A 27,406-nucleotide genomic window follows, 5' to 3' on the forward strand; every position below is an offset into this window, starting at 1 on the left:
AGGTCGGTTGATTGTCTTGGCCTTTGAAGAATATTCCACTACTTTGTGTTGAAAAGCAGTTAGTTTGCTTTTGCAGTATGTTTTGTCTAATTGTCCATCAGTTTTACAGCATTTGGGTGAATCTAAGCAGATTGTATAACCCTAAACACCTCAGAATTCATCCTGATACTTTAGGCAGCAGTCATATCATCAATAAACATCAGTGATTGACTTCTATCCACCGCTATGATTGATCATGCCATAAAACTGCCTACACCATGTTTCACAGATGATGTGGTATGCATCGTTCATGAGCTGTTTCTTCTCTTCTCTATACTCTTCTCTTTCCAACATTTTGGTATATATTAATCTTAGTTTCCTTTGTCAAACGAAAACAGAAACTGGATAGGCTTTTAAAAAATGTTTTAGTCTAATCTGCATCTTCCTATGCTTGAGGTTTACCAATGATTTGCATCTTGTGGTAAGCCCTCTGTCTTTACTTTCATGAATCCTTCTCTTCATTGTAGACTTAGACCATAGGTTCCCAATGTTTTTTGGGTCAGAGCCCACTTTTTCAAAGACTGATTCTATAGCGCCCACCTTGGGTGAACTATACTATACTATATATTGAAAAACAAGTAACTGGTTTTTAAAATTATTTTATTAGAAGCTATTAACAATATTGGTGTATTGCTCAAAGTATGATTAAATAAATATATATTATTAGAAAAATGAATATAATATTATTAGAGAGAGCGCTGAGCTTGGTGTGATGACACTGATTTTTCAATGTTTGGTGCCATTTTTGTCATTAGCAATCTTAAATCGCTACTTTCCACTATTGACCATCTGCTTCTTTTTTGTTAATAGATTGTTGACCATACTAAATCTTCTTTCGGTTAAATATGATGATGGGAATGCAATGAAAAACTTCTTTGCTGCAGCTCATAAGGCTAGATATAATATTGGAATTCTTCATATCCATTTTTTAATTTCAATTTTTTCAACTCTTCATTTGTTTACAATTCTAACAACTTCTTCTGCAGTGATAATTCTGCTATTTGTAGGTTTGAGGAAGGTTCTAGGACCCAATCTGGAATGATCATGTTGAGTAAATCCTGAAATCTATTTGTAAAATCTTCTTTAAGTGCATTCAAATGCTGGCTATAAACCAGAATGTTGTCATCATTTGTTTCCACTGAAGAAAGATTTGGAAACTGATAGTTGTCTTCGACCCAAGTTTCGTTTGTACAAGGCAAGTTTTGACAGGAACACAGAAATAGTTACCTTTGCTTTGATTCAATTCAAATCATCTCCTTGATGCTGTAGATTTGTTTCATTAAATGTTTTGTGTAAATCTGTCAAATAAGCTATACCATTTTTAAATTTCAATAAATTCTCTCATAACATATCATCATTGATTTCAAAAAACTTTATAACTAATTCAAAGAGTTTGCAAAATCGTTTCAGACACGTACCCTTTGACAGCCAAAGAACTTCTGTGTGCAATAGTAAACGACTGAAGTCTTCGTCATTTTCATCACAAAGCTTTCCAAATAATCTATCATTGAGAGCATTGCTTCTGATCTTGTTAACAGCTATAATTATATACGATGAAGGCGATCACTAAGGTTTTTTGCAACCAAATGTCAGTGAATCACACAATGCGCGGTGACTGCATTTGGTACCACCTTTTTTCAAAAATAAAATCAACCCAACCATTGCCGGAGCACCATCGGTAGCAACGGACATATCATTCAGAGGAATACTTTTTTCTTTAAAATAGTGTTCCAATACATCAAATTTAGATTTTCCTTTTGTGTCCATATCTAATGTTCTTGCGAATAATAGTTCTTGACAGATTTTTTTTATCTTTTATGAAGCAAACGTACTCTAGAAGTAAAGACTCATTGCTAGGTAAAGTAGATTCATCGAGCTGTAAAGAAAACTCAGTAGTCTTCAGTTAAAGAACTCTCCACAACCTTGGACATTTTGTTGATTCGTCTCTGCACTGTACTATTGCTCAATGGGGTTTTTTTAATAATGTCAGATGGTGGCTTGTGCAGCACAATACGCAGAACCTCACTCACAGCTGGCAGTATCAATTCTTCGCCAATTGTGTGCGGTTTTCCTGATTTAGCGATAAGCAAGGAAATGTAAGAGGCACGTAATCCATCATCTTGTTTCAATGCTACTGAAAACAGATCACCCAAAGCTGGACGTCTCGAATGTAGATTTTTGAGCATTTGAAAGTAAGATACATTTTTATCATTTCTGTCAGGATGCATTTTGGTCAAATGTTCTTCTAATCGCAAAGGTTTCATGGCTTCATTTGAAAAAAACTTTGTGGTAAATCAGGCACATAGGTAAAATCTTGTTTGTGGGTGACTGAATAAAACAATATTTAAAATTTTCAACGTTATATTGTCTACATTTTTTCTATCTGTAAAAATAAAACAATAAAAATAATAAAATAATAATAAAAAATAAATAAAAAACACATATATCTCAACTATCTCAAAGTCCCACAAGAAAAGTAATGTTTCTTTCCAATGAAGAGGCCTAATCGTTAGATTTAAAAGATTTGTTGTTTGGTGAAAATGAAATCCACATACACAAGCAGCAGAGACGTGAAGTTGCTGGCGCATAAGTGCAGGCGGGATTGGTGAGTGAAGAAAGCAGGGGGCTAGGCCCACTAGTTTTTTAATAAATAGGTCCACATAAGTTATCCTTTGAATGTGATCTGTAGGTACTGCACTGTAATTTTAGGTTTACACTTGCTCTGATGGAATTCCGAAACAAATCTGGTATTGATAAAAATCTCACGTATTTATAGTAATGTTCAATGAACCTGTCAAAACACGCATAGATTTCTAGTAAGGACTGAGATGATCTGAGAATGCATGACTTGTGCAAACATGTAAATATAATGTACCAATACCTACTATTTAATACGGACGGGTCTTTCTTAATGGGCATTTAGAATTATTGGTTGAAACGTGTTCTATGATTTTTAATATTAATCAAACTTTTCAGCATGTTCTTGCGAGTATTGCCCAAGGGGTCACTGGCTGGTCCTCAACGCCCCCTTAATATGTCTTGGACCAGAAACGCCCCCTTAGATTTCTTCAGCACCCATCGGTGGGCGGTATTGCCCCGTTGGTAACCTTAGACTTAGACCTATCATTGCCAACCTCCCTGAGAGCGGTCTTCGTTTGGCTAAATGTTGTGAAGGGGTTCTACTTCACCAAGGGCAGAATTCTGAAATCATCCAGAACAGTTGTCTTCTGTGGTTTTCCAGACCTTTTGGTGTTGCCGAGTTCACCAGTGCATTTCTTATTTTTAAGAATGTACCAATTGGTTGATTTGACCCTTACTCGTGTTTCTACTATCTCTCTAAAGGGTTTGTTTTGTTTTCTCTGCCTGTTTTTACTTACATGACCAGCTCTTTGGACCCCATAGCAAGAGTTCACAGTGAAAAAAAATGCAAATTCCACACTTGGAATCAGTCCAAAAACTTTTACCTTCTTAATAGTTAATGAAATAATACAGGACCTGCTCCCACCTGACTATGGAACAGCTTGTCAGTCAAGTGTCCAAATACTTTTGAACCCTTGGAAATGGGAAGCTATGCAGGAAAATGGTTGTCACTCCTAAATGGCTCATGCAATATTTTTGGTAAATGGCTTAAATTAAGCTGAAAGTCTACACTTCAATCACATAATGATTGCTTTATTTCAAATCCATTGTGGTGGCATATACAATCAAAATTATGAAAATTTTGTCAGTGTCCAAATATTACTAACTGTACATACTGTAATTACTGCTAGTGTTGCAAAGCCTCTTTGTATGTAACATTCTTAGATTTTCCTTCAGCCACAAAGAATAACTGCAATAAATAACATAGTAGACAATATGACCCCATGGGGCTATGGCAAAAACAGTGTTGGAAATAGCCAATGAGAGAAAAGGTTCAAGAGAATGGGCAGGAGTCAAATATAGATTTCTTGACTACAGGGCAAGTGTCCTAATATCATACCACACATGGTTCTGTCTTTGGACTGATAAATGACACTCTAATTTTTTCTTACCACTTGCTTCAACCCTAAACCAGTGTAAGGTAAAAATCATTTTAGTGAGATTAGAGATGAGATTATTGTCAGATACACAAGAATTGCACTGTGTTCTCACAGTGTCACAGTTACAGCAGAGGGGGGTGGGGGTATGTACAGGCAATAATATACAATCAGATTAAGATGAAAAAATATGGTAAATAGGAGTAAAAATTATTTGATTGCAATGCTAATGTAACATACTGTACAATTACACATAAACCAGCAGATGATTTATTGATTTCTCCAGAGCCTTCAGTACCACCCAGCCATCCCTGTTAAAGAGTAAACTTTGAGATATGCAGGTGGATGAGCCTAAGGTGTCTTGGATAATGGACTATCTGTGTAGACCGCAGTATGTGAGACTTAAGGACTGTGTTTCTGATTTGGATGTGAGCTGAAGCACCACAAGGAACAGGCTTGTCTGCTTTACTCTTCACGCTGTACACCTCAGACTACAAATATAACACCAGGTCATGTCACTTGCAGAAATTCACAGATGATTCTGCACTTATAGGGTGTATTGATAAGGGGATTAGACAGAGCATAAGAGTCAGGTGGAGAAGCTTCTACAACACTGTTATGGCCAGTGAAGTTTTCTATTTTGTAGTACACTGTGCTGGTAACATCACTTCAACAGAGGCCCACCGTATCAACAAGCTAATTAAAAGGGCAGGCTCAGTTATAGGACACACTCTGGACCCCCTGGGGTTTGCAGCAAAGGAACACAATTAAAACAAAACTGAGTGCCATTATGAACAATGCTACACATCTTCTCTCTGACACACTAAAACTTAGGACTTTCAGCCAATGAATAATTCAGCAGAAGTGTGTCGAGAAATTATATGGGGGCTCCTTCATAACACAGCAATGCATCACTGGGATTGGGACTGCCAAGTCAGAACATTTTTGTCAGTGAAAAAACTGGTCAAATATTGCGTACACCTGTTTCCATGATCACATCACTATGCAGAAAAACTAAACTTGGCGTAAAGCCATGCATATTTTCACACCAGCTCAATCCCTTCCGTACGCAAGTTCTCCACTTGGTTTTGCAAACTGGCGCCACCCATCGTCAAAGCAGTGCTTTTGTTCCAGTGTGGTTTCCCTTTCTTTTTTAGATCCACATCCCTGATGCGGCTTTATCAAATACACTGAAATTAACCGCATATTGTTTATTAGTTTAAGGCATCTGATTGTAATTAACCTGTAACAAAATAATGGTCCACGGAATGGCCAAACTATTTCAAATACCATAGCTGCTTTAGCATTGTTACTCTCACTGTGCACCACTGGGAGTATTTATCCCACTGTATATGAGTGTGGAATCACAGCTCTACAGCAACTGATCAGATTATCGGTATACAGCATCAAGCACACACTGACTCAACCATGTGTACAGTCTATTTGAACTGCCTTCATACAGCAAACACTTCAGAGCCTTTCCTGTAGAGACCTCAAGGTTCAGAAACAGTTTCATTCCAAAAACTCTAAACCCACTCAATCAGTCCATCAATTGCTCCTGGTAGAAGTGTTTGTACTTACAAGTACAATTACCTTGCTGTAAACTTGCGCTGCAGTTACAATATTGCACAACCTGAGCCACTTTATTAAGCGCGTATTTACATACTAGCAAAATACCAGCGCTTTGCAGCGGTAAAGTACTGCATTAAAATTTTTATTAAGAAGAAAATTAAACCTTTTAAAACTGAGGGAAAATATGCCAATAATTATTTGTTAAGGATCTCTTTGTATACCATGTTGTCAGTTCGGCCCTCCGGTTGTAACATGACCAAGCTGTGCGCTGAGCTTACTCTTAAGGATGCAACGTACAGTTGGCCATGTGAACAGTAATCTTGTCTCAAATCTCACAGCTTGGATTGCTGCTGTCATAATCGGTTTGAGTTTCATGGTTTGCTTCAATTACGACAGTATTTGCAGGATTTGTTGTGTTGAAGTGACATTTGGCATCTGTCAAGCGTTGTAAGCACATCAAAGTGTCCACTACTGAAGTCGTCACTTGTGAATCTAAGATGTTTAAGAGGCATTGACGGTTGTCGAAAGGTGTAAAATATTTGGCCATTTCAGTACACTTGAAAGCAACAACCGAACAATTCAGTGGCAGCCATCAACTCACATGCAGAACCATAGGTGAAGGGCTTAAGCATTTCACTCTTATAGTGCTCCTGTGTAGTATAATTATCTCCTGTACCGTCATCAGTCCACACCTTGAACCTGTCCCAGTCATTCAATACATAAGACACAATGTTCCTCCGGATATCAAGAGTGAGCCTGATATGGCTGTGCAATATGATCATCTCGATAGACATGGTAATGGGGGTTGGAATGATAAAGGAAATGGGTACCTGAGCAATGTAAAGTGTAAAATACCTACACAATAACTATAATTGTAATAAACAAACAATAAAACAGCAGAGAAGCCGTGGATTAAACAAAAAGGCTGTAATTATCAGCAGGGAGACATGAATCCCGTGGCGAAGCAAGGAAGGGAATGTAGAGACCGGAGCGACGGACGGTCTTATATAGGCAGGCAGCCAACAACGTGGGAGGCATTGGGATGGGGGACCCAACGCCGCCTCACACGGCGACCGAGCTGCAGGCTATGGACGTATATATGTACATAAGTAGGATTCAGTTAGCGTTGGGAACCCGTGTACCAAATTTCTTGAAGATGGGCCCATAAGTAAAAAAGACTGTTGAAAAGTTCAATATGGCGGCCGACAGTGGCATCATACCACCGAAATAAGTACATACATTGTTTTCGGTTAGCTCAGGGAAGCCGCCTACCAAATTTTGAGAAGATGGGGCCATAAATAAGAAAGTTCTACATGGCGTACGTTATTGACCGTTATGACCATTACACATAGAATTTCGAAATGAAACCTGCTAAACTTTTGTAAGTAAGCTGTAAGGAATGAGCCTGCCAAATTTCAGCCTTCTACCTACACAGGAAGTTGGAGAATTAGTGACGTTGGAAAGTTCAATATGGCGGCTGACAGTGGTGTCATACCACCGAAATAAGTATGTACATTGGTTTCGGTTAGCGCAGGGAAGCCACCTACCAAATTTCGTGAAGATGGGACCATGAATAAGAAAGTTTAATATGGCGGACATTGTTGACTGTTATGACCGTTACGCGTAGAATTTCAAAATGAAACCTGCTTAATTTTTGTAAGTAAGCTGTAAGGAATAAGCCTGCCAAATTTCAGCTTTCTACCTACATGGGAAGTTGGAGAATTAGTGATGAATGAGTGAGTGAGTGAGTCAGTGAGTGAGTGAGTGAGTGAGTGAGTCAGTCAGTGAGGGCTTTGCCTTTTATTATTATAGATATGTATATATGTGGATGTATGTGTGTGTGTGTGTATATATATATATATGTATATGTGTATATGTATATATATGTGTATGTGTGTGTGTGTATATATATATATATATATATATATGACAGCAACACTCATAACAGTGACAAAACAATTACATTGACAATCATGTTACGTTATTTTCAAAATGTTTCCTTTTCTTTTTCATTACTTCTTTAACACACTACTTCTCCGCTTCAAAGCGTGGGTATTTAGCTATTTAATCAATATAAAAACCAGATGCCCCATTGATCCTCGCCACTGACAATTCATAAAAGATCAGATTAAGATAGGAAGACTACCAGACAGACAAAGAAAAAGAATCAGGAGATTTCCAACGAGAGGCAAGGGCCATTTTGAATTCAATTTCGGTATATACTCTTGTATAAGTTGGGTTTTGAAACCTGAAAAATCAATCATAAAATCAGACCCCAACTTATATATATCACCCATTGTGTGAATACCTTTAGTAGACCAGGGCTGGAATATAATAGGACCACCACCAATGTGCGGAGCCGAGGTTGAAAAATAGGAGAGTGTGTGTGTGTGTGTGTGTGTGTCAGGCTGGACAAAGACCACAACGCTTCAAGGACAGTTTCATTCATTTTCAGAAATCACTTTTCCCAAGGTAGGAACCAGCCTCAGTCATTTATTGCAGGGTACATTCAGTCATATACAATATTCAGTCACTCTGGAACAATTTAGAATTGCTAATCAATTCAATCTACATGTCTTTGAGATGTGAAAAGAAATCTGATTATGTGGAGAGAGAGTATTTAAATTTCATACAGACAGTGCCTGGACCAGATTTGAACTTCTGTGGTACCTGGCTGCCTTCTAGAGGAACAAGAAATTTAAAATGCAAAAACAGTGTTTTGGAAGGGAAATCTAAAGGTTTGCTCGATTCTTAAGCAGTCAAATTCTATAAAGAAATTTGCGGTTATAAAATGAAAATATTAATAAATAGTAGATTAAGATGAAATGACCAAAATAAATGAAAGTAAGCAGCAATGAAGATGGTTTGACCGTAGAGAATTTGTTGTTCTCAGATGAAAGTTTTATTTAAGCAACTCCCAAAACAGAGCAGGTGCAAAAATGCTTAATGTTACTTATAGCAAAAAATCAAAGGGGAAGTAATCATAAAAAGTCATAGAGACTGACAGGTGATGTGTTGCATGTTAGCCATTGTGTTTATTAGGTAAGAAGCAAGTATCAAGGTAGAGGTAGAGGTTAGTTTTTTTTTCTTAAACATGTAATATGAAAATGAAGCCAACACTACAAAGAATATTAGTAAACAAATTGAAAATGTCAAAGAAAAAATAAAACATAATACACACAGGGTTATTCAATGGATCAATCTAGTTTACTTTCATCCTGCTGCATATTTTTATTTTTTATTGAAGAATAAAAAGTGAGCGTTTTGAAGTAGAATGGTTGATTAGTTTCAAACCTAGTTTTGTAAAACCTGACTTGCTTGTATGGAATGTTATTTGATTTTAATAAATTCAATAAATTAAAAAAAAGAAGCATTGACACTTTTCACTATATACAGTTATAGTTGTTAACAGCTTTGAGGTTGGGAGCACACGCTGACACAGCGCATTGCTGCACCCACCACATGACAAATCAACTCAGGATCCCAGATTAGGACCTGATTAGGATTAGGACATCTCAGCACCATACAAGTTCAGACAGAATGTAACCAGTGTGAGGTGTTTTTTATGGCGGCTGGAGTGCCAGTTCTGCCACCAACCCCCAGATTTTACCCTGCAGGTTGGAGGGCCTACATGCAGGGCTGGATGCAGTTTAACATCATACCCAGGAAGGAGCAATTGCAGGTTAAGGGCCTTGCTCAAGGGTCCAACAAAGAGGAGTCACTTTGGGCATTTATGGGATTTGAACTGGCAATCTTCCAATTACCAGTGCAAATCCCTAGCATCAGAGCCACCACTCCGCCCTAGTAATTACTCCATTAACAGCTTTGCTACTCTTAAATTATATCAGAAAATGAAACAAGACTGAACTGCTCGCAAACTTAAATAGGAGACTGACTTCCAGGGCTCGACAACTGCCAATGAGTATTTTAGGTGGTCATTTAGTAAGGATCTCAGAACATTCTGGAAACAACTATTAGCAAGGCATCTTAGGCTTCAACGTTTTCATTTTTAAAATGCATTAAAACAGTCAACGTCTGCAATAGCGTTTCCACAATATTTATGATAGGACGCTAAAATGACCAAAATGCATACAGTATGACATAGTAACTGATTGCCTACACTGAGCATGAGCACATTAGTGGAAAGAGGAAGAGAAAGTGTCCTCCATGCTAGATATTTACCAGTGACTTGCTTATACAATGAAAACCACAATGGTGAAAATCCAAAAAAAAACATTGTTTTGTCTGGACTGATGATGACATGAAATTGTCATTTGGAGTTATGCATGAATATAAGGTGAAGCAAATAATTGAGAATATAAACAGGGAGTTATGTCAGTGCAAGCAGAGTAATATCTATCACCTGAATAGGTGTGAACAATGGGGGAAGGCTACCCAAATGAATTGTTGGTATGAGCAGGATCCAAGCAGGTAAGTGCCTCATACTGTACACTACAAACCAACTGGAGCACAATTAGATTCTGCGTTTTCAAAACTCTCCATTTTCACCCACCCATGATGTAATGCTGAGCCAGTGGCTTTAGAAGTATATGACTATTCCGGTGAGTGCTTTCACTCTGTTTTCGAGAGTTAGTGTGAACAAAAGGCGAAAATGGAGACTAAAGTCTGCATATTTAAATGAAAATATAGCAGTGTGGATGTAGCCTTAAAGTAGCTATTGCTTGGCACTTCTGTGGTCAAAGGGTACTGCTGCCTTGTTTGCCTTTTAACGGAGGGTTGCAGTGTGAATATCATACTCTTTTAAATATATTGGTTTGCTCTTTCCTCTTCATTTACTCATTTACTTGTCAATATAAATTTTCAATACATCTCACCTTTTATTTGTTTCTATGCTGAATCTTTATCTCTGCTGAAGAGTATTTTGGTGTCTTAAGAACATGATGTGTAGTAAAGCAACATTTTTTTCCATCTGCCAACACAATGAGAACTGTTCAAAAGCTTTCCACCACCTCTGTAAGCGATTCAAAGATTCACTGATTTTCACACATGACCAAGCACATCATTCTCTTTGAGAAAACCACAGAACAATTTTAAAGCTCTTCCCAATGGTGTAAGTCCCATATCTGCTATTCAGTGAGCCTGGACACCAAGTTAGTAAAATATAATAGCATGGTCTGTTAGCATTAAAATTTGTGATTCAATACTTGCAGCAAAATAATGTCAAGGCCAAAAAAATTGAAAATAGAACATACAAGGGAATAATGAACAGAAAAATAACTTAAAGATCAAAATAAAAGGAGCGTAAAAATATACCACCTGCAAATTGAGTGGACTGCCTTACTTGTGTACCATTGTACCTCCACAAAAAACACTCTTCTTCACCTCCTGTAACAATTTCCCATGTTACTCTGGCATATATTCCTCCCACTAAGCTAAGTTCTTGACTCTCACTCTAATGCCAACTCTAAGCACAGCGAGAATACAGTCTGAAAAAAACAAAAAGTAAGCCCTGTGTCTGACCGGTGACTCACACCATGCCATCTCGGCTCATAAATTTGCACTGTGATAACTGCCAGAGGCCAGTTGTGAACCCTCAATATCTTGATTGCAATAGCTCTCAAAACCAGTTTCTAACCAGCTTGAGTTAAAGTAGGCTTTCGGGCTTGGCTGAGCAGATAGTGCTTCTGAGACTGCGAGAGAAGCACTTCCTTGTGATGTCAGCTGAGGTCATTGTCTCTCTCACTCAGCCCCTGCCTTACTGCATGGCTCCTCACCTCCATACTCCACCATTCCACAGAGAAAAGCCTGCTGACTACGCCAATTCTTTTGTCATGGATTCATACACACCATGAGCCACATTAATTCTCAAATTTGCAATGTGGTAACTGCCAGTGGGCATCTGTGAACCCATTTCTCAAAACCAGTTTCTAACCAGCTTGAGTTAAAGTAGGCTTTCGGGCTTGGCTGAGCAGATAGTGCTTCTGAGACTGCGAGAGGAGCACTTCCTTGTGATGTCAGCTGAGGTCATTGTCTCTCTCACTCAGCCCCTGCCTTACTGCATGGCTCCTCACCTCCATACTCCACCATTCCACAGAGAAAAGCCTGCTGACTACGCCAATTGTTTTGTCATGGATTCATACACACCATGAGACACATTAATTCTCAAATTTGCAATGTGGTAACTGCCAGTGGGCATCTGTGAACCCATTTCTCAAAACCAGTTTCTCATCAGCCTGAGTTAAAGGAGGCACACATGATCAATGGATTTGGGCAATTGGAGACCCCCATGAAGGAACAGGTACTGGAATGCTACTAAACAATAAAACACAGTCAACAAGCTTTGTCCCCAGATAACACTTGCACTACATTTCAAAAACTGTTAAACTTGCTGCACTACTGCCAGGACTGCCAACAGTAGAGATAGGATGAGTATAAGAAACACTTGTTGCATCTAAATCAGCCCCCCTCGTCCCCCCATGGCAAAAATTTCAATCAATTCACAAAATCAGTGATGTTTCAAGATCAGAGCTTTCACAGAAATCAATCCTGGACCTCGGTCTTACAGGTCATTGCAAGGTCCAAATTTCATTCTCTTAAAAAAAAGTTATTCACCTTTAGGAACACTTGGCCCGCAACAAGGAATGGGGTGACAATGTGCATTTCTGTGGCTCATTCACCGGTGACAATTGCGTGTGTAGTACTTGATTCTTTTCAAATCATAGAACAGGAGCACTAACTAATAAATGACTTACAAATAATGGCATATTGTTAGATACCAACTGCCCCACAATAAAGTTGGACAACACACCTCAATCAATTTGGTGAAATGAGACACAGCCCTCCTCTTTCTTGCACTCCCAAAATGCCATTTTACACCCCTTAGGGGTGCATGCACTCGAGGTTAGGAGCCCCTGTCTTAGGACCTATCCTGCCATTAATAGTAAGGTCTTTAATAGGTCAAAAGACAATTGGGATTCTATACCTGTAGAGCTGAAAGATCAAACTCTTGGTAAAGGCAGCACTATTATCAAGTGATCTGCGTATATTTAAATCTAGGGATCTGTGGATGTTTTCTAGTATAATACAGAATTCACTGACCTTTTAACAAAAATGCATTAAAATAAGTGGACTCCACAATGTGGGCATTGTTGAGTAAAGTTTCTTTGATGCATGTAGGTACTTAGCCAGTGGCTTACCAGTTGCCCAATTAATGTGTAAGCTATTCAGTTAATCCATTTTGATACCTACAAAAAAATAACCTATGTATTTAACCTTTACATCAGATTCTGACACCTTTTCACTATAAATAAATTATTCATCTTTACATCTGCATTACTTTTGAAGGCATGGTATACAGCATACATATAATATATAGTATACAAAACCATATAATGTTTTTCCCCCTCCCTAACTGATGCAAAGATACTCTTATTCGCATATACAACCAGAATTATTGTAGTATTTTTTTGTAAAGCGTTATATAGTCTGTGTTTTGGATAAATGTTTTTTGTGTGATCTTCATCAGATGTAAGTTTCTGTTGTCATCTGTATCTGATTTTAAAATACAGTATTAGTGATAATCATCTTGGCCTGATATATTTGTAAGAAAACAATGAATGATGCACAAAGCTGTTCATTAAGAACATTGTTTGACAAAGAGAAGTAGAAATTCTTAGAGTGGATAAACAAAGATTAGGGACCTCATTAACCTTTAAGTTAACCTTTGAGAATGTGCCATTTGAGGCCACAATCTGACTTTGTCAGGGGACTACTGCAGGTAAAGACTAGTGCCTGAAATATAACTGACTCTAACGGTGGCATCTTTGCAGCGGAGGTTTTTCTTCCTTGAAATACACATATAAGCACAGATGATGCTTTAAATGTGTTCAAACATACCACCCATGCAGCCATTACATTTCTGCTTCAATAAAATTCAGCTTAATTGACAACTGAAGCCTATCTTGGAAAAAAAAGGGCACCATGTAGAAGTACACTCCAGGGACTCCTGTTTGCTTCCATGCACATAGCGCATAATGTCAGGTCAGCAGGCATCTTTAAATTAGACAGCAGTAAGAAAACAAGTAGCTCTGAGTATATGTAATCCAAACCCTAAATAGTATAAAATGTCTTATGCAGTATATAGTCATTAAGTTCATTGTTTTTGCCAGCACTGTGTAGTCAAAGGGTAAATATTTACCTGGTGTACCACAACCTGACACTGGAAGATGTAAGCTCAGAAAAGGGTTTTATTTATAGAGATCCTGCACCAGTAAACCTTATACAGTATGTCAACTGTAAAGAGCAAAAGAAATGTATGTTAAGGTGGGTCTCTTTAACACTTAGAACCAGGAATGAAGATTGAAGAACCTGTCTACTGAAATTGGCATGGTGGACAGTCTTGTGTTTCTCAGTCATATACAGTATCACTTTAAAATAGGCCCACTAAATCAACAAGTTGATTAAGAAGGCAGGCTCAGTCATGGGCCACCCTCTCAAACACATGGAGGTAGCAATGGACGAGAAAATGAAGACAAAATTGATGCTCATTATGAACACTGCTGCACATCCTCTCTGTGACACTATAAGTACTTTCAGAAAACAAATTATTTAGCAGAAGTGTGTCAAGAAACACTACTAGAAACTCAGTCATATCTACAGCAATACACCTTATTTGATGACTCTCTATGACTGATCTATAATCATTTGCCAAATCACAAGTTTTTTCTTCTTATTTGTAATTCTTGTTTGTTATAATCTTATCTATCGATCTATATGTCTACAATCAAATTGTGGTGAGGCATGGATCAGGGTAAGGGGAATAATACAATTTTAAAAGCTTTGAGTGTTCTCAGGAAAACATTAGCCTCAATAACATTGAGAATGTAGAAGCTCTTCCTGGTGTTCACTGTCCAGATAAACTGAGTAACCAGACAAGAAGGGCCTTGCTTAATGAGGCGAACGAGAACCCAATTGTCACTCTAATAGAGCTTCAGAAGTCTTCTGCTTGAAATGGGTGAACTAGTTTGAAGAACGAACATCTCAACAGCACTTCATCCATCAAGTGTTTGTGGTAGAGTGGCTAGATGGAAGTCACTCTTGAGTAAAATGCATATGACATTCAGTCAAATGGCATTTGAGAGGTTTTGTCAGGAAGAACGGGATGAACTTCCCAAATCCAGGTCTGCAAACTTGTAGTGACTTACCCAACAAGAATCAAAGCTGGAACTGTTGCCAAAGAGGCTTATACAAAGTAATGAATTATGGGTCTGAATACTAATATAAATGATAACAGCTTTTAACTTTTAATACATTTGCAAACCTTTCTGAAGCTTGTTTTCACTTTATCATAATGGGTTATTGAGTGTCAATTGATGGGCAAAAATGGTAAATGTATTCATTTACAACATAATAAAGTGTGCAGAAAATAAAGGGGTGTAAATACATTCTTAACCCACTCTATATACATAAAGCTAGGTTGTGTGTAATTGTTTTTAATATGATTTTATTGTGATATGTTTGTTTATATATAATGGTTTAGTAGTTTACTTCAAATACCATGCAGATGCAAGTATGTGCAAATGTTCTGAGCCTTTGCTCAGTCAAGCACACGATTTAAAAATAAGCTAAATTGAACTGTCAAGGGCTTTGTGCTCCCGGTAGTGTTATCCTTAGTAAATTGATCCAAGGGGAGAGAAAAAGATCATACTAAATTTAAATTCTTATTATGGTTCTCATTGGAAGTTATAAAACCTTAAGTAGAATAGGGATAATACAACATTTTCCTATTAAGTGTTTTTGGCTTTGTGACTAACGTAGCCTTATACCAAAAGAAGCCATAAAAAACCACCCATAGTCTGAAAAGATGTAATTGTGCTTTCATTGATTAGAAGTCACAAGCATGGTGAAATGAATGTGAGGCCTCCTTAATGAGCCATGAAAGCAGGCCAGAGGCTTCACTGTCAAGCCCAGAAGAGGGTCACCCAGTCTAGCTTACTCAGAGCTATGACCGGTAGGCTTCTGGCCTAGCAGGCCTCAGACAAGGAGAGCTGGAGAAAATACCATAAACTAAAGCAAAATCCCCATAAGGAAGAGGATTATCACAAACCCCCAGCTTGAGCACAAAGACATAAGAGGTAATCCTAAATGACCAAGTCCCAAGACACTGGTCCAGAATTGCAATCATTAAAGGAACACGGACCGCGACCAATGAATGGGGAAGCAGATCTACTATTCAAAATCACAATATTATGGAAAAGTGTTTCCTGCTTACAACATATGGTAATTTTTCTGGTGGTAGCCATTAATAATATTTTAGCAGAAACATATGTGCATTTTTCACATTTTGAGCATACGACTCGATAACAGACATGTGCATTATGTGACACCCGTAATGTAATCATTTTTTTCTTTATTTCATGGATGTTTTTCACATTGTCTGCCATTATATAGCACTGATCACCATTGGGTTATATCATTTTTTTTTCGCTTGTTCTGGATGAAAACTAAAAGTTCTGCTCTGCCATCACTACAAATTACATAGTCTAAGTAAAAATATAATTTGTCGGATAATATTCTTTTAAACAGAAGTGAAAAGATCAGAAAAAACATGAAACATTTAAAGTAAACAGCAATATTCAATATAACTCCAAACAGACGCAGAAGTGGTGATGTGAGGGTGGTCCCGCCTCCTGGGGCTCCAACCACAAAACACATGGAATGAAAGCACATTTAAAAAGACAGTACATAATTATACACATCAGAGAAAATTCACAACCATATAAAAATAATAATTAAAATATAACAATAAACACGTTAATCCATAACAGCTATAATAATAATAATAATAACAATAATACTTTTTTATTTATGTAGCACCTTTTGTGTCAGAAAATGCAGGAAGATGGAAGAAAGAATTTGGAAGCAGAAATGAATCATTGTCTTGGGAAAAGTCAAAATTTAAATAACCAGATAGGCTGTGAAAACCTCTAACCAAAAGCAAAACACAGAGCAAGAATAAAAGTTGAAATAAACAAATCAATTTTTCTTTCCCAAAAAATTATTTTCTACTAGCTGTGTAAGCCCGTGCTGTAAAATGCCTGGGGTCCTAAAAACTATTGAAATCGTCAGAAAAAAAAATGAAATGCAGAGATGTCAGGTAATTGAAAGGAACTACTCTGGGCATCTCTCTCCTAGAAGGATTTGTTTTACAGACGTGCTCACCTCGCTTTTGTGCATTAGCGATGAGAGAAAAAGTAAAAGGGATAGCATTTTGTTGATGTTTACGGCTAAGCGACTTTGTCTTCTTCGGAGGTTTCGTTTTGCTGACGTGCTGACCCTGCTTGTGTTGTATCTTCTAAGAGGCAGAGCCCTTACCAGAGAAACTTCTTGTACCCTCATCTAAGTGCACAGCCAACATGATAGATTTTGCACGTAAGACAATGACTTAATTTCAGATTTATTTTCTTTTACAAGGCGCAGTTTGGCATAAGCCATCACGTGAAACAAAACTGTGACCTAGCCCTCAGCAAACACTGTATGAGTAGTGCAGACCCATGTCATGATGACCAAGAGTTTGTGGCCCCTTGGCACACTCTTACACACCCGAATGCAGTCTTCTTTACGAGTTTGCACCACTCAGACTTTATTTTCATGCCCACACTTTTTCCTGGTCACAGACAGATCACTCTAATTGGTGAGACTGTGTGCGGACTTAACCAGTTTGCCTCTGGAGTACTGTACTAAGGCATATCAACAAAATCCATTTAGATTCATTTTTTTTAATTATGGTAAGAAAACATTTAAGTGGCTAAGTATCTACGCTGGTATCTGGAAGGCTGCTGGTTCAAATCCTGTTACTACCAGAAGTGATTGTATTCCACTGGGCTCTTGAACAAGGCCCTTAACCTGTAAATTGCTCTAGGAGTGTGTCAATGGCTAACCTTGTGCTCTGACCCACAAAGGTCATGTGAAGAGACTATTTCCCCTCGGGGATTAACAAAGTATATCAAATCAAAATAAACAAATAAATAAATAATTAACTCAATTGGATTTCTGGTTGTTTAACTGGGCATAAATATTAAAAATAACATCTCTGTGGTCAAAAACTGTGACATGAATATCAAGAAAATTAGAAGGAGCATGCCCCAAGGAGCAAACCAAATTAAGTGTATGCCATTAAGCAAAGGCAGGGAATGTGATATGTAAGGTGAAACTGGAGATTTTAATACCAACAGGAATTCAGCAGCAAGAGGACAGTTAAAAGAATCCATATGAGTATTAAAACACCAGCTGAAATAATAAAAATTGACAATTCAACAATAAACTCTGTATAAAATTCACAGGAATGGTTTAGTATCATCATAGTGTGCAAACCTGGCAATGAAATAGCAAGATATTCAAAGGAGGAATAAAAATCAAATTTGATTAATTTAACTTTGTAATCAAACCTATGTATAACACCAATCCCTTCACCTCACCCAGAATTGCAGTGTTATATATCTATATACGTAAATCCTGGTTAATAATAGTCATTCAGATACTGCCAAGTTTCAGACAGGAACAAGAAGTCCGGTTTCTTGTTTGTAAAAAAAGTCATAGATAAGGTCTGGTTTATTATTAACAGATCGAACATTTAGCAGCACAATTTCAGGTTCCTCTGAAAATTTTAATTAGAAACAGATTTTACAACCAGGCATAGAATGACATGGAATGGCAAGGTCTGTTCTGTGTCTGCTTTGCAATAAAGAGCCATACTTCCAATGTATAGCTGACCAAAATGAGGTGATGTTACTCCTGGTGGTAGAACGTATTATCCCGTGCTGGCAGGAAGCGTGAAGAAAATATGGTCACCAGGGAATGACTATTGTCGGGGTTACATATAAAACAGCAGAGACTAACCTGTAGGGCTTCTCCAATTTCAGTAGTTCCCAAGAACTGAGTGTGACCCAACTTACGTGACACTCAGTATCTCAAAAATACTTTTCTAGATAAGAGTGACTTATTCTTTACAGATGATGGGGGAGTAACGTCTTGTCCAAAAAATAGAGTTAGGCTAACTAAGTAATTGATGCAGTGATAACAATACTGTAATTGTAATATGAGCAAAATGACGAGGATTTGTGAGGCAACCGGAAGACAGACTTTTAGACAGAAAAAGATTCAAAACCAGAAGTTCAATAATCATTGCGTCAAAGCTAATACAAGAGACAAAATTCTTAAGTAAAAATAACAAGAACAAAAGTCAAAAGTAGAAGAACATTTTAAAATCGATTAAAGATTGTAGCAAGTGCTTTGAATACGGAAATTAACATAATCCCTGATATTAAAAAAATTTTCTGTTGTGTCTGCATTATTCAGCATTGACCACGCCTCTCCACACTCGCTCACCCAATCAGTACTCCTGCTGCAGACCTCCTCTCTCCGTACCACCACGTGACACTCTCAGTGCCACTAACTCGCCGTTCAATGCAGTCCGTTATAATGACAAAGCAGAAAAGCTAATTATCTATTCAAGAACGTTGAGTTTTTAGATTGTGAGAGAAAAAGACTGTCAAGAGCTAATAATGAATGTTGAATGAAAGAAAGTGAACAAAAAGAGCTGCATGTAATAAAAATATCCAGAACAATATGCAAATAGAAATGTAAATAAGCAACGTTTGTAGAATGTAAGTTAAAGGATAAAGTAATTTATAATATTGCAATAATAATGTAATTTAATTTTTTATTTACTTTTTTTACGTTTTACTTTTTTATTCTACTTTTACTTTTTATTACCTTTTATTATTCAATGGTATTTAAAATGGACAGTTGTAGTGAAATACTTGATATATAATTGATTTTCTATCTGTAGTAACTAAAGACTAAACCGTCTTTATCCCGCGTCTTGCACATTCTTCTATATACCACCTCTTTAAATACAGTCATTTTCTCTAACAACGCTCTTCAAGTGGCTCAGTCACAAGATATCAGGTGCCCAGTGTCCAGACCCGGGGATTAGCGAGTGAAGAAAGCAGGAGGCAGACACCCCTGGTAAACAAAATAAATAAAATTTAAATTAAGCAGAGAAATCAAACTTAAACATGAAAACCACTATTTAAGGGCCCCCAAAAAAACACAAAATGAATGTCAGATCTTTGAATTTGGCCCAGAAAAGACAAATAAATTAAGAAATAGAAACAAATTTGTGAAAGTAGTATTATAACACCACTAACGGTACAGTGTATGATAATATGTAATGAATACACTTGACCTGAGCATTCGTAGTTTTCATTCTCTTTCTCTGTATGTTTAGCATTCGCTTGCTCAGAGGTTGATGCGCTTGCTGCTTCCTGAGCAGCACTTCTTTTCTCCACCCTAGTGGCCCTCTTCTTTCGTCAGCATCTTTTCACGTTAAAACTGATTACGTCGGTGTTTGAGTTGCAATTGCTCAGTATGTTTTGCTTAATTTTTCACTTCATCTGCCTCAAGAATGATTTAAGAAATGAAGAGGTAGGGGAAGTGACGGCGAGGCGCCCGTACAAATGCACCACACGGCCACCCTGCTGGCCGCTGTCGAGAGTTGATACTAAAATAAAAACAAAACAAAAAGAGGAATATCCTGGGAGGTAAATCATCACCCCGAAAGTGGATAGTAGACATCATGTAGTATATGTGTACCAAATTTCAGGTCCATAGTTCAAATGGTTTGCAAGCTACAGGCGATTTAAAATCCTGGACAGACAAATAGACAGCCACAGTAGTGTATTATATAACAAGATATGCAATTAAGAACTAATACATAAATAACAAGGTCAGTTTATATTATTTTAAAATATTAATGGAATATTCTAAGTCAAAGACTGAAGGTTAAAAATTAATCACACAATAAGAACCCTTGTTGATCTTCAAAGCTGATACCATTAGCTTTGACTTACTATAGTTTTTAAATTACAAAGTTTCCTTCCACATACAAACACACAAATGTCTGTAAGTAAATAAATGGTGATGGAGTATAGCTTCTAATAGCAGTTCCCAACTTTCCAGGCTGACCTTGATTTTTCAGCAAATAATTATTATTTGGGTATGTTATCGTGGCCATAATACCCTTACAGTAAGTGACACCTTTAGGTAGATTAAAGGTGTATACTTCACAAATTATACTGAGGTTATTTCATTCTGACCTTTTAATAATTGCGTATGTGTTCAATAAATGCAAGGCAAGCCTTTTAAGTAGGCTGTTTTGTCTTTTAACTTGTTGTAGTGGTATTCGGTCCAGTCAGCAATATGGATGGCTGTTATTCTACTGTAGGAATATGTTTTTATTTGTGCAGTTCAGAGGACTTATTGCTGAAACTATATTTGTTTAATTGTTTGTATTCTTATGAATTCTTGAATACTTTATAAGGTAAACTTTGCCTAAAAAATTAAATTCACTTTTTATGCTTAGTAGTGTGTTGTATTTTTTTTATTTAATTAACTGTATTTGCACAATGCTTTGTCTCTTCTCACATTACCACTAATTTTCTAACCTCCACAAACCATCAGCTAATATAATTTAAACAACTACTTAATGTAACTGTCATACACACATATAGGGGTATCACATATACCATCCACATTTTACCCTACCTCTAACCTTGCCCTAACCCTAGTGAAATGCCAAACAGTTCAGTAAAATGTTATCCATGTCTTGCTGTTTAATCTTTTGCATGAAGCACTAAATACGTGCACCAAGTAGATCAAGGACAAAGCAAAATGTTCGATAACAAAATTTAACATATATTATGTAACAATATAATGGTCCAGAGCTTAGCCATAGTATTCCAAATACCACAACTGCTTTAGCATTGTTACTCTCCTGCACCTTTTTCTGCTTTCAGCTGCTCCCATTAGGAGTTGCCACAGCGGATCATCTTTTTCCATATTATTCTCACTGCACCACTCGGAGTATTTATATCATTGAATCTGAGTGGGGAATCACAGCAGTAGCTGATCGGAAGGAGAATTATCGGTATACAGCATCAAGCACATACTGCCTCAGCCATGGCAAAACGCTTCAGAGTCTTTCCTGTATGGATCTCACGGTTCAGAAACAGTTTCATCCCAAGAACTTTAAACAGTCAATCAGTCCATCAAGTGCTCCTTGTAGAACTGTTTGTACTTATAAGTACAATTACCTCACTGTAAACTTGCACTTCAGTTATAATATTGCATAACCTGCTTCACTTTATAAAGCGTGTATTTACATATGATGACGATATCCTTTTTAAGATGAAATGCAGCAAAATATGTTGATTATATTATACAGATAAAACTAACTTCATTTAAATAATCTGTATTGTTAATAATTAAGCATGTGAGGACACGGTGCCGCAGCACTAGCTAGTTCACAGATTGATCCTGATTGATTGCTGTATGCTGAAAGGATAGATAGATAAAATAATTAAACATGTACTATGAAGATATTTCAGTGTTCCTTAAAAGTTTTGCAGAATCGTCGTTGTAAGTTTACAGATGGATTAACGTCTATTACAGAGCTGATTGTGTAGCGATAGGTTATTTGGAGAAAGAAAAGTAAGGACAGGAATTAGAGGTTAGTATGTTAGAAAGAGACAGTATCGCCTATGTGTTCCCATGTTTAATAACATGCTTTCATTCCTATCATCATGAAAAAGATATCACATATACATCTCAGTATTTTAATTATTCAGACAGCTGTAATATCTCGAATGTAATGGATTCTGTGTCCTGTCGGAGGAAGAGAAAGCTGGTTTAAGAACCACATAGGGATTCACACACAGAGCACAAGGAAGATCAAATGCAAAACAAAGCATTTAACGTGTTACTGTAGTATTTTGGGCACTGTGCGACTTTGTGAACTTGAGCTTTCGAGTTTCTCCGACACTCTATCACTCGATCAGCTTCCTTTTGTTGATTATACCACTGTTTAAACCAACAAAAAGTAAGTTTTTCCTTGCCTCCACTTGGTATTCGCGGAAATTCTTATATTTTCCCTTGTGCTTTTCCCATTGTCTTTTCACAGAAGGCTGAGCTTAAGGGCTATTTATATTGATTTGCATATTAATAGATGCATAATTCTGGGAGGGGTTGGGGCGGGACAGGAGGCGCATGCACGAGCATTACTTTTCATGCTGACTGGGATTTATGTAGCGGAAGAACATGGAAGTTGGAGTACGCACAGATTCCTGTATCTAGATTTGTCTGTGCGTAAGCACATTTCGGCTTTTGTGCTTACGTCATGTTATATTGCGAATTCAATGCACGGCATTATGCATGAGGCCCCAGGAGAATAGTAGTCAGTGAATGGGCTAAAGGTCAAAATCCAAAGATAGCAAGGTCAAGCATCAAAACCAAAATGAAAACCAGAAATCAAAGTCAAAAAACAAATGCAATGATTTAAAGACGGGCTGGGGAAAAATAGTCTTCTTTGGCACATCAAAACAGGGTATACCTGTCAAACTGTTGAGGGTGATATTTATGCTGTCGCTTCGATGAGGACACAACTGAGCATGCCATGTGCATTCTGGGAACTTTTGCCAGGGAAGTGGAAAATACAAAACTCCTGAAAAAGCAGAGCTCTTTAGAAAATCAAATTGGTGACAAAGTCAAATGTAATTAAAATGTGAACATTTTAAATAATGCCAGATACACATTTCCAATGACATATTCAACATTCTTATATGTCAAAAGACCTAATTCCATTATTGGATTGGCAGTTTATGAGAACCACAGATCATGACTCTCTGAATAGCCAAAAATGACCAGTTTGTCTGATTAAACGGCTCAGAACATAATTAATGATCATGAAAGACTAAATAATATTCTCAAATTACCATCCAGTTAATCCATAAATCCATTAATTAAGGCAGAAAAGAAACATAATGAGTGAAAAAGTTGTTTCAATTGTCAGTATGCAGGGAGTGTTTAAGAATATGCTACAATTGTTTTGGCCATTTTGTTTAGGTTTTAGTACTGGGAACACAGTAGATTCGGGAATTATTGTGCTGCAAGCAACATTGTCACCCATGTGCTTCCTTTTTTATAATAGCAGCTGGTAGGCAGACCACGTTTTTTCTCTTCTTTTGAAAGAACAACACTGTTGGTGTTATAAGATGTATGAGGTGTCCAAGATTTACTGTGAGTACAGGAAAATCTGAAAGTGGATCAATAAAGGCTGAGACTTGGTTTAGGATAGCATGGCGTCAAACCCATAAGACTGAAATAATCAGGTAACCAAGAATCCAAAGGGTAAGACGTTGCACCACAGCAGGTTTTACATTCATAAGCACTTTATTCTTATACCTCCCAACCCAGTCACCATCTAATTGGAGTTTACAGGTTCTTGCTGTCTCCATGCACTTTTACCTCTTACATCTCAAAGATGTCAATTTTAGGTTAATTGATAATTCTAAACTGGACTGGTAAAAGCAATTGGAGGTGTGCATATAATGTGTCCTATGAATAAGTGGTACTTAATCACTGTTTGACTAATGCCTTACGCTTAACGTCGCTGCGATATGATGCCTGTAAAAAGTATACATGGTAGTTTTCACATTTTAGTATTATACAATACTAGCTGTCCCCTGTGGCTCTGGCCACACAGTAGTGAAACAGGATAAACTTTAAAAATCAATAAAAAAAAATGTAATTCTGGCCAAGCGGAAGGTAGGTACATTCCAACATCAAACGTTGGCACTGTATATGATCGTATTCAGCTCTGACGGGAGAGCGTTCCCTGCATGGGGTGAAAAGCACATGGCCATGATATCTCTGGCAATCAGTAGCTACCCCCTAAAACACATGTAGCTGTGATCTCTCTCACAAAAACATTAAATGTTACACCTTAACAATCCGTACATGATAATGTTCTTTGAACAGACAGGTATCGCTATCTAAGCGGAGGCAAGGTAGGCTCCAGCACATGACTAGAGATAGACCAACTCGAATGGAGGTTGGCTCCTGAGTGAGGAGGGCCCTGTCCCCAAACCCTTCACGGTACCACAAGCGTACTATGATACTTGACGCGATGAGAGAAGTTGCAAAAGCAACTGGAATGTTCAAGCCAATTATAGAAAAAAACCCGATCTAAATCTGTTACGTAGTTCACTTGCAAAAAGCGGACAGACATACAGACAGACGTTGAATTTTATATAGATATACTCACCGTCTCCTGTAGCTCTGCCCACATAATAGTGAAACAGGACAAACTTTAAAAATCAATAAACAGGTATCGTTAGCTAAGCGGAGGCAAGTTACACTCCAAAATGTGGCGACAGGTAAACCGACACGAACGAAGGCTGGCACGTCAGTGAGGAGGGCCTACGCTCTCTTGGATTAGTGCAAATAAATCGCTCCTGCAAGTGAACTATGATAAGAAAAGTTGCAAAATTAACTGGAATGTTCAAACAAATTATAGAAAAACACTTGATCTAAAGTGTCAGTGTAACTGGACGGTTGTGGTTGTAAAGTTTTATTTATTATAAATATGTTCTTCTTAAATTTGCATATGCCGGATTTATGTCCAAATGTCTGTTGATAGTGTTCTCATTTGATATCCAAGATTCGGCCAGCTCTCTGGCACTTTTAGTACTGGCCTTAAATCTCACTTGTACATTGTTCCAGTTAAATGTATGTCCTGTTGATTTAGTATGCGTATACATCAGTGATCGTGAGTCCAACATGTTCATAATAAATAAAACTTTACAACCAATGCCCCCCTCCTGATCACACTGACTTAGCCCCCACCCCCCAATGTAATTTTTTCTATATATTGCCTTTGATTCTTGTAAGTCTAAGATTTTTCTTATAATGAAGGCCCCTGGTAGGGGCTGAAAGCTCAGGAATAAAAACTACTTTATGATACGTGATTCATTTTCTCCCTTTGTGGATCTCCAGCTGCATATATATATATTTACAGTAGAGTCTCGCTTATCCAATCTTCACTTATCCAACGTCCCATCGCAAAAAAAAACAAAAAAAAATGCATCAATTGGCAACAAGAACTGCAAGTTGCAAGCGTGAGTGTAGTCTATTTTTAGTTGCTAAGTTCATTTTTTCAGTTAAAATTTTCTGTTGTTTTGTTGTAAAACATGAATACAGTGGATTATGTGGCTAGCCCTCTCTGGCGTGTGTGTGTGTGTGTGTGCGCTTGTGCCTGTGTCTCTCTCGCACATGCGCCTGTGTGCATGTCTCTCTCACACACTTGCGCACTTGTGTGTCTGTGTATGCACGTGTACGCATGTGTCCTTCTGTGTCTCTCTCTCTTGTGCTGTCTCTCTCTTGCTGCACAGGGAGAGACTGAACACGTGCGTAAATAATCGGCGCGCACAAACCGAAAGGGAAACTGGCTCGTCAGTATACCTAGTGTGTGGTTGTGAACAGATGCAAAAGTTTGCCAAACTTTTTGGTCATAACCCGATTTGTAAGTACCCAGAGACGTTTGTGAAACGAGGTTCCACTGTATTTGGTTCGTAATGTGACGTTTAATAGGCTTTTTCTTAACAGCTCCCATTATCCGACATTTTCGCTTATCCGACGTTCTGCCAGCCCATTTATGTTGGATAAGCGAGACTCTATGTATATATATATATATATATATATATAGATTGATAGATTGCATGATTTATTTGGCTTTACTGACATTGACCAACAGAAAAAGACTTTCTAATGTCAAATTAAAAATAGATCTCTGCTAAGTTGTCTAAATTAATTACAGATGTAAAACACAAAATACTTCCATAAGAATTCACCCCCATCAAGTCACTCAGAAGATTATCTCTATAAACGTCACCCCCATCAAGTCACTCAGAGGATTATCTCTATAAACGTTGCATATTCTGGTATATTCTGGTTGACTTCCGGTTTGAGTGAATGCTGGTGGGACTAGTCGCCGCTGCTCGCCGGTAACTAGAATATTGATTTTGCTAGACTAGTGATTTTGATGCTTCAGCCTAACCTCCATTTCGTTTGAAACTTACCGATTTATTCTCTGGACTTCTGAGCTGCCTGCGGCCTCCTCGCCTATTTTTGCTTGGTTAATGTTTGTTTGGAGTCTTCTGTCGCTCGCTATCCAACCTGCGACTGGCCTCCTCCAGTACCCAGCTGCTGAGCTGCTTCGACTGCGTCTTCTCCAGTCTGTGCCTTTTCTGTCGGTGCTATATTTCGACCCGGATGTCATACTTCTCCTCGCCGGAGATACATCCATCGTGGGTCCCGCTGATGATTCCGAACGGACGCCTCGAAAGGAATTAACTCTTTTTGGTCTGATTTTCGGCACCCTCCACATAACACAGATAGGAACGCTGACCATAGCGTGTTGGCCAGCTTAGCTCGGTCGACTAACACCACTGTCAAATGGACAGCAACATTGTCAGCTTTGGTCTATTGAACATCCGCTCACTTACGAGCAAGGGACATCTCATTCAGGATCTCCTCATTGACCGTAAGTTTGACTTTCTCTGTTTAACTGAGACTTGGCAGCAACCTCAAGACTTTTCACAACTTAATGAATGCACCCCCCCGGGGTTTGTTTACACTTGTCAACCCCGTGCATCTGGCCGTGGAGGAGGTGTCGTGATGATTTATCGCGAGAAGTGGAAAGTGCTGCCGTTGCCTGCTCCTGCTGTTAGCTCTTTTGAATCGACTGTGTGTCAACTGTCTGGGCCAGTTCCAACCATCATTGCAACTGTCTACCGTCCTCCTAAGTCTAACAACAATTTTTTGAACGATCTTGCTACCTTCATTACCAATCTATCTGTAATTACTCCAAATATAATTCTGCTGGGGGATTTTAATATACATCTGGACAATATCAATATCCC

General features: G+C 37.9%; 1 pseudogene; it reads right to left on the minus strand.

Moving 5' to 3' along the window:
• Positions 1-725: 725 nt before the first annotated feature.
• Positions 726-27,406, minus strand: part of LOC120516114 — a 154,876-nt pseudogene continuing 128,195 nt past the window's right edge.

The sequence above is a fragment of the Polypterus senegalus genome, chromosome 15 (assembly GCF_016835505.1).
Source record: "Polypterus senegalus isolate Bchr_013 chromosome 15, ASM1683550v1, whole genome shotgun sequence".
NCBI lineage: Eukaryota > Metazoa > Chordata > Cladistia > Polypteriformes > Polypteridae > Polypterus > Polypterus senegalus.